The sequence below is a fragment of the Ranitomeya variabilis genome, chromosome 4 (genome assembly GCF_051348905.1).
Source record: "Ranitomeya variabilis isolate aRanVar5 chromosome 4, aRanVar5.hap1, whole genome shotgun sequence".
Lineage (NCBI taxonomy): Eukaryota > Metazoa > Chordata > Amphibia > Anura > Dendrobatidae > Ranitomeya > Ranitomeya variabilis.
In genome coordinates, this window is record NC_135235.1 from 235,824,762 (window position 1) to 235,834,217 (window position 9,456).

Genomic DNA, 9,456 nt, shown 5'->3' on the forward strand with positions numbered 1-9,456 from the left:
GGATACATTGTAGCTGCTAATGTCATCCCTCAGACTGGATACATTGTAGCTGCTGATGTCATCCTGCAGACTGGATACATTGTAGCTGCTGATGTGATCCAACAGACTGGATACATTGTAGCTCCCGATGTCATCCCGCAGACTGGATACATTGTAGCTGCTGATGTCATCCCTTGGACTGGATACATTGTAGCTGCCGATGTCATCTCTCAGACTGGATACATTGTAGCTGTTGATGTCATCCCTCGGACTGGATACATTGTAGCTTCTGATGTCATCCCTCAGACTGGATACATTGTAGCTGCTAATGTCATCCCTCAGACTGGATACATTGTAGCTGCTGATGTCATCCTGCAGACTGGATACATTGTAGCTGCTGATGTGATCCAACAGACTGGATACATTGTAGCTCCCGATGTCATCCCGCAGACTGGATACATTGTAGCTGCTGATGTCATCCCTTGGACTGGATACATTGTAGCTGCCGATGTCATCTCTCAGACTGGATACATTGTAGCTGCCGATGTCATCTCTCAGACTGGATACATTGTAGCTGCCGATGTCATCCCTCAGACTGGATACATTGTAGCTGCCAATGTCATCCCTCAGACTGGATACATTGTAGTTGCCGATGTGATCCCGCTGACTGGATACATTGTAGCTGCTGATGTCATCCCGCAGACTGGATACTAGTACTAGTACTAGTACTAGTGGGAGAACTGGAAACTAGTAATGGGTAATTATCACCTTTATTTTGATATGTAAACAGGCTATTGTATTCAAGGTTACTCATATTCTGTAACGGGCGGCTCATTGAATGAGTACTGAGTATGAAGTGTTAGTCTTCTTTAAATCACACTGAGTCGTTGCTGTTCTCACATGTATGTTGCAAGAGCCTGCTTAATCTGGTTTTCCTTGGACCTTTGGTCAAAATTCATCCACCTGGGTGGTTCACATTGTATGTACTTGATATGTTATATCCATTCTTAGACTGGATACATTGTAGCTGCTGATGTCATCCTGCAGACTGGATACATTGTAGCTGCTGATGTGATCCAACAGACTGGATACATTGTAGCTTCTGATGTGATCCCGCAGACTAGATATAGTCTAGCAACATCACAGGTTAATGCAGCCATCCGATAATCCAGAATACCTCTGAATCGATGGCCGGGATTGCACTGCGCGATTGTAGACACGTTTATAAACTGCAGCTGTATGATGGCGGCTCTTGCATGTCAGGTTAGTTCTCCTTTAATTAGTCCGCTATTCATTAGTGCGGTCACGGCTGAGCTTTGACTGCTCTGGATAATCCGCCTTTCTGTGTGTAATGGGAGAGCGGTGGCCTGGGGGAGCGCAGAGCAGATGTGAGGCCGCAGCTTCCATCTCGTAATTACAGAGATGAGGCGGCTGCGATGTTCTGCGGGGCACATACGTCATCGGGCCTGAGCCATGTTTACACCCTCGGCACAGGGGACTCCTCAGCATCAGTTACCAGTGTGACGGGGAAGTCTGTGCTGATAAATGAGCGCAGCTCCGGCCTCCGAAACTCTCACAGCTGCAGTTATTTTAATCCGCACTGAGCAGAATATAAATAGGAGAAGCCGAGAGCAGAAGCGCGCTGCAGGGAGTCGTCGCTGCAGATCATCATCACCGCCATGTGTCTGGGGGGGGTGGGGGCAGGATCGGGGTGCGACTGTGGCTGGGGGAGCAAACAATGTCGGACCACTGCTCTAAAGATTGCCACATATGTAGCAGCACCGATGGTTCGTGGTTGTTCAGGAGTTAATATGTCTGAAGTGTTACTGTGGATCTGGGGGTGATACCTAATATCTACGATGGTCTATGATGGTAACCAGCTTAATAGAAATATCCACAAAGGTTTACAGTAGTTTAGGATGAACATTAATAACCCCGGAAGTCTAGGGAAATGAAGGGGTTAATTGGAATATTCTTGGATGATAACATTCCTGGCAGTTTAATTATTTCGAGTAAATTTCTGTATTTATGATGGATTAAAGAAGACAAGAAATCAATATTCTGTTCGTATAAATATCTCCAACATTCTTAAGATCCTGTCTGCAGTCACCACTAGGGGGAGCTCCCTGTATACAGAGATACATAAGATCCTGTGTGCAGTCACCACTAGGGGGAGCTCCCTGTATACAGAGATACATGATAAGATCCTGTCTGCAGTCACCACTAGGGGGAGCTCCCTGTATACAGAGACACATGATAAGATCCTATCTGCAGCCACCACTAGGGGGAGCTCCCTGTATACAGAGATACATGATAAGATCCTGTCTGCAGTCACCACTAGGGGGAGCTCCCTGTATACAGAGATACATGATAAGATCCTGTCTGCAGCCACCACTAAGGGGAGCTCCCTGTATACAGAGATACATGATAAGATCCTGTCTGCAGCCACCACTAGGGGGAGCTCCCTGTATACAGAGATACATGATAAGATTCTGCCTGCAGCCACCACTAGGGGGAGCTCCCTGTACACAGAGATACATGATAAGATTCTGTCTGCAGTCACCACTAGGGGGAGCTCCCTGTATACAGAGATACTGTCAGGACTCTGAACATTTTGATTACCTTTTGTGCATTACTGCCCTTTTCCAAGATGGCGTCTTTGGTCTCATGTGCACTGTGTCTTCCTGCTATATAACTCCACCCCAGCCTTTAGTCTGTGTTAGAGTATTCTGCCTTGCATCCAGCTTCTACCCTGGTGACTCCTTGGCTTTGCACCTGCACCTGCTCCTGTGAACCTGTGTGGAGATCCTGATACTCAGCTCTGAGTTTCTTCTGCATACATCGGTTTCCAGTAATCCTCCTTCATCTGGCTGCTTGTGTTTGTTTCCATCTGCATTTGTTGGACATGTAAGCTGTTGCTGTTCTGCTTAAATATGAGATTATCACCCAGGCCTTCCTGGTTGAGCTAAGACATTGCTTGAACTGCCTTATAAGCATATCTATCTGTGTTTGGACTATCAAGGACTTATTCGTGTCAAGTATCCTCAAGTACAACTGTGCTTCATAGACTTTCTTCTTGATTGCGTTTTTCCTCTAAGGTTCCTATAGACTGTTGAGCTGCATTTTATATTTACACCAAGTGTTGTGGACTTGAGCTTCGCTCTGCACCTGTTTGAATCACCGTGTGACAATATAGACATTATCACTTATAAAACTGTGTCCTGTAGTTGTCTTGTTCCACACAAAGAGCCTCCTGAGTTATCCCCTATAATCATTACAGATACATGATAAGATCCTGTCTGCAGTCACCACTAGGGGGAGCTCACTGTATACAGAGATACATGATAAGATCCTGTCTGCAGTCACCACTAGTGGGAGCTCCCTGTATACAGAGACACATGATAAGATCCTATCTGCAGCCACCACTAGGGGGAGCTCCCTGTATACAGAGATACATGATAAGATCCTGTCTGCAGCCACCACTAAGGGGAGCTCCCTGTGTACAGAGATACATGATAAGATCCTGTCTGCAGTCACCACTAGGGGGATCTCCCTGTATACAGAGATACATGATAAGATCCTGTCTGCAGTCACCACTAGGGGGAGCTCCCTGTATACAGAGATACATGATAAGATCCTGTCTGCAGTCACCACTAGGGGGAGCTCCCTGTATACAGAGATACATGATAAGATCCTGTCTGCAGTCACGACTAGGGGGAGCTCCCTGTATACAGTTTGGCTTATTCAGGGTGTAATGTATCCTAAATTAGTGGAACTCTTTATAAGACACTTTTCGGGGGTCTTTCATTAGATTGAGGGTCGCCTTGCAGTTAGATATCCTTTGTTGCTGACGTGTGGAGTAATATGGCAGTGCCACCTGTGCCGCGTTTCTCTGGAGGCCGCTCTGTTGGTCCAACGATGTCATTATACCTCGTCCCCCTGCCGGTGGCGGTGGGATCGGTGTCGTTTACCGTCCGCCCCCCTCCCCCTCCTGTTAGAGGAGATGAAGAAGTCTGCGGTTGCCATGGCAGCCAGGTGTCTGATGAGATCTCCTCTGCTGCCTGCAAGCTAATGAGGCAGATCAGTGTGAGAGCAGATCACAGCCGCTGGAGCTGGGGCCCCTGAGAATAAGGGGCCGGCCTAACCTAATGTGCTGTATCCAGGGTCCCTGCACTACCACAGCCCCCCAGTATACAGATTTCCTTCATGGCAGTGGTGCTCAGTCGTTACAGTGTGTCAGTGACTCCATGTTTCCCGTCCCCGTGTTGTGCTGTGTGTGGCCTCCGCTGGGCTGGAGGGAACTCGGCCATTCTCTGGCATCACAGGATCTCCTGAGCGCCGCAGGCAATAAATAATGTAAAGGAGCTGGGAGAGCGGACGAGGGAAAAGCCGTGCACCTAATGAGACCTCCACACCCGCCGCACGTCACCCATCAATTATACATACACCCGGGGTGAAAGACGCCACACACCCGCTGCCAGAACCACTGATGGGTGACAATGGCGCCTGGCAAGGGAGAGATATTATCAGCTTATGGTGTGTCTCCGATGTATTGCAGGTCTTGTCGGGTGATCCCGGTATACAGCGGGTCTTGTGGGGTGTTCCCTGGATATGGCAGGTCTTGTGGTGTGTTCCTGGTATACAGCAGGTCTTATAGGGTGTTCCCGGTATATGGAGGGTCTTGTGGGGTGTTCCTGGTATATGGCAGGTCTTGTTGGGTGTTCTCGGTATACGTCAGGTCTTTTGGGGTGTTCTCTGAATACGGCGGGTCTGGGTGGTGTTCCTGGTATACGGCAGGTCTTGTGGAGTGTTCCAGGTATATGGAGGGTCTTGTGGGGTGTTCCAGGTATATGGAGGGTCTTGTGGGGTGTTCCAGGTATATGGAGGGTCTTGTGGGGTGTTCCTGGTATACGGCGGGTCTTGTTTGGTGTTCTCGGTATACGGTGGGTCTTGTTGGGTGTTCTCGGTATACGGCAGGTCTTGTTGGGTGTTCCTGGTATACGGCGGGTCTTGTGGGGTGTTCCCGGTATACGGCAGGTCTTGTTGGGTGTTCTCGGTATACGGCAGGTCTTGTTGGGTGTTCTCGGTATACAGCGGGTCTTGTTGGGTGTTCTCGGTATATGGAGGGTCTTGTGGGGTGTTCCCTGAATACGGCGGGTTTGGGGGGTGTTCCCGGTATATGGAGGGTCTTGTGCGGTGTTCCTGGTATACAACGGGTCTTGTGGGGTGTTCCCGGTATACGGCAGGTCTTGTTGGGTGTTCTCGGTATACGGCGGGTCTTGTTGGGTGTTCCTGGTATATGGCAGGTCTTGTTGGGTGTTCTTGGTATACATCAGGTCTTCTGGGGTGTTCCCTGAACACGGCGGGTCTGGGGGGTGTTCCCGGTATACGGTGGGTCTTGTGGGGTGTTCCAGGTATATGGAGGGTCTTGTGGGGTGTTCCAGGTATATGGAGGGTCTTGTGGGGTGTTCCAGGTATATGGAGGGTCTTGTGGGGTGTTCCTGGTATACGGCGGGTCTTATTTGGTGTTCTCGGTATACGGCGGGTCTTGTTGGGGGTTCTCGGTATACGGCGGGTCTTGTTGGGTGTTCCTGGTATACGGCGGGTCTTGTGGGGTGTTCCCGGTATACGGCAGGTCTTGTTGGGTGTTCTCGGTATACGGCGGGTCTTGTTGGGTGTTCTCGGTATATGGAGGGTCTTGTGGGGTGTTCCCTGAATACGGCGGGTTTGGGGGGTGTTCCCGGTATATGGAGGGTCTTGTGCGGTGTTCCTGGTATACGACGGGTCTTGTGGGGTGTTCCCGGTATACGGCAGGTCTTGTTGGGTGTTCTCGGTATACGGCGGGTCTTGTTGGGTGTTCCTGGTATATGGCAGGTCTTGTTGGGTGTTCTCGGTATACGTCAGGTCTTCTGGGGTGTTCCCTGAACACGGCGGGTCTGGGGGGGGGGTGTTCCCGGTATACGGTGGGTCTTGTGGGGTGTTCCAGGTATATGGAGGGTCTTGTGGGGTGTTCCCAGTATATGGAGGGTCTTGTGGGGTGTTCTCGGTATACGGTGGGTCTTGTGGGGTGTTCCAGGTATATGGAGGGTCTTGTGGGGTGTTCCCGGTATATGGAGGGTCTTGTTGGGTGTTCTCGGTATACGGTAGGTCTTGTTGGGTGTTCCTGGTATATGGCGGGTCTTGTTGGGTGTTCTCGGTATACAGCGGGTCTTGTTGGGTGTTCCTGGTATATGGCAGGTCTTGTTGGGTGTTCTCGGTATACGTCAGGTCTTCTGGGGTGTTCCCTGAATACGGCGGGTTTGGGGGGTGTTCCCGGTATACGGTGGGTCTTGTGGGGAGTTCCAGGTATATGGAGGGTCTTGTGGGGTGTTCTCGGTATACGGTGGGTCTTATGTGGTGTTCCAGGTATATGGAGGGTCTTGTTGAGTGTTCTCGGTATACGGCAGGTCTTGTTGGGTGTTCTCGGTATACGGCGGGACTTGTTGGGTGTTCCTGGTTTACGGCGGGTCTTGTGGGGTGTTCCCGGTATACGGCAGGTCTTGTTGGGTGTTCTCGGTATACAGCGGGTCTTGTTGGGTGTTCTCAGTATAGGGCGGGTCTTGTTGGGTGTTCTCGGTATATGGAGGGTCTTGTGGGGTGTTCACGGTATACAGCGGGTCTTGTTGGGTGCTCTCGGTATACGGCGGGTCTTGTTGGGTGTTCTTGGTATACATCAGGTCTTCTGGGGTGTTCCCTGAACACGGCGGGTCTGGGGGGTGTTCCCGGTATACGGTGGGTCTTGTGGGGTGTTCCAGGTATATGGAGGGTCTTGTGGGGTGTTCCAGGTATATGGAGGGCCTTGTGGGGTGTTCCAGGTATATGGGTATATGGAGGGTCTTGTGGGGTGTTCCTGGTATACGGCGGGTCTTATTTGGTGTTCTCGGTATACGGCGGGTCTTGTTGGGGGTTCTCGGTATACGGCGGGTCTTGTTGGGTGTTCCTGGTATACGGCGGGTCTTGTGGGGTGTTCCCGGTATACGGCAGGTCTTGTTGGGTGTTCTCGGTATATGGAGGGTCTTGTGGGGTGTTCCCTGAATACGGCGGGTTTGGGGGGTGTTCCCGGTATATGGAGGGTCTTGTGCGGTGTTCCTGGTATACGACGGGTCTTGTGGGGTGTTCCCGGTATACGGCAGGTCTTGTTGGGTGTTCTCGGTATACGGCGGGTCTTGTTGGGTGTTCCTGGTATATGGCAGGTCTTGTTGGGTGTTCTCGGTATACGTCAGGTCTTCTGGGGTGTTCCCTGAACACGGCGGGTCTGGGGGGGGGGTGTTCCCGGTATACGATGGGTCTTGTGGGGTGTTCCAGGTATATGGAGGGTCTTGTGGGGTGTTCCCAGTATATGGAGGGTCTTGTGGGGTGTTCTCGGTATACGGTGGGTCTTGTGGGGTGTTCCCGGTATATGGAGGGTCTTGTTGGGTGTTCTCGGTATACGGTAGGTCTTGTTGGGTGTTCCTGGTATATGGCGGGTCTTGTTGGGTGTTCTCGGTATACAGCGGGTCTTGTTGGGTGTTCCTGGTATATGGCAGGTCTTGTTGGGTGTTCTCGGTATACGTCAGGTCTTCTGGGGTGTTCCCTGAATACGGCGGGTTTGGGGGGTGTTCCCGGTATACGGTGGGTCTTGTGGGGTGTTCCAGGTATATGGAGGGTCTTGTGGGGTGTTCTCGGTATACGGTGGGTCTTATGTGGTGTTCCAGGTATATGGAGGGTCTTGTTGAGTGTTCTCGGTATACGGCAGGTCTTGTTGGGTGTTCTCGGTATACGGCGGGACTTGTTGGGTGTTCCTGGTTTACGGCGGGTCTTGTGGGGTGTTCCCGGTATACGGCAGGTCTTGTTGGGTGTTCTCGGTATACAGCGGGTCTTGTTGGGTGTTCTCAGTATAGGGCGGGTCTTGTTGGGTGTTCTCGGTATATGGAGGGTCTTGTGGGGTGTTCACGGTATACAGCGGGTCTTGTTGGGTGCTCTCGGTATACGGCGGGTCTTGTGGGGTGTTCCTGGTATACGGCGGGTCTTGTGGGGTGTTCCTGGTATACGGCAGGTCTTGTTGGGTGTTCTCAGTATGCAGCGGGTCTTGTTGGGTGTTCCTGGTATACGGCAGGTCTTGTTGGGTGTTCTTTGTATACGGCAGGTCTTCTGGGGTGTTCCCTGAATACTGCGGGTCTGGAGGGTGTTCCCGCTATACGACGAGTCTTGTTGGGTGTTCCCGGTATATGGAGGGTCTTGTGGGGTGTTCCCGGTATACGTCAGGTCTTGGTGGGTGTTCCTGGTATACGGTGGGTCTTGTGGGGTGTTCTCGGTATACTGTGAGTCTTGTGGGGTGTTCCAGGTATATGGAGGGTCTTGTGGGGTGTTCCCGGTATACGGCGGGTCTTGTTGGGTGTTCTCGGTATACGGCGGGTCTAGTTGGGTGTTCTCGGTATACAGCAGGTCTTGTGGGGTGTTCCTGGTATGCAGCGGGTCTTGTTGGGTGTTCTCGGCATACGGCGGGTCTTGTTGGGTGTTCCTGGTATACAGCAGGTCTTGTTGGGTGTTTTTGGTAAATGGCAGGTCTTCTGGGGTGTTCCCTGAATATGGCGGGTCTTATTGGGTGTTCTTGGTATACGGTGGGTCTTGTGGGGTGTTCCCGGTATATGGAGGGTCTTATTGGGTGTTCTTGGTATACGGTGGGTCTTGTGGGGTGTTCCAGGTATATGGAGGGTCTTGTGGGGTGTTCCTGGTATACGACAGGTCTTGTTGGGTGTTCTCGGTATACGGCGGGTCCTGTTGGGTGTTCTCGGTATACGGCAGGTCTTCTGGGGTGTTCCCTGAATACGGCAGGTCTTGTGGGTTGTTCCCGGTATATGGAAGGTCTTGTGAAGTGTTCCTGGTGTACGGCGGGTCTTGTTGGGTGTTCCCAGTATACGGTGGGTCTGGGGGGTGTTTAAGGTATATGGCGGGTCTTGTGGGGTGTTCCCGGTATATGGAGGGTCTTGTTGGGTGTTCCCGGTATACGGCGGGTCTTGTTGGGTGTTCTCGGTATACGGCAGGTCTTGTGGGGTGTTTCCGGTATACGGCAGGTCTTTTGGAGTATTCCCGGTATATGGAGGGTCTTGTGGGGTGTTCCCGGTATACGGCGGGTCTTGTTGGGTGCTCCCGGTATACGGCGGGTCGTGTGGGGTGTTCCCGGTATATGGAGGGTCTTGTGGAATGTTCCCGGTATACGGCGGGTCTTGTGGGGGGATACAGTATTTGGCACTTCTGGGCGTTGTTCCCAGTTTATAGCATGTCTTGAGGGCTATTCCTGGTATATGGAGGGTCTTGTAGTGTTTATTACTAATGAAATTGGAGATTTGTGGATGAAATCCGCGCTGCTGAATAAGGCTACTTTCACACATCAGTTTTTTTGCATCAGGCACAATCCGGCGAAAAAACGGATCCGGCGCAGATTGTGAAAAACTGATG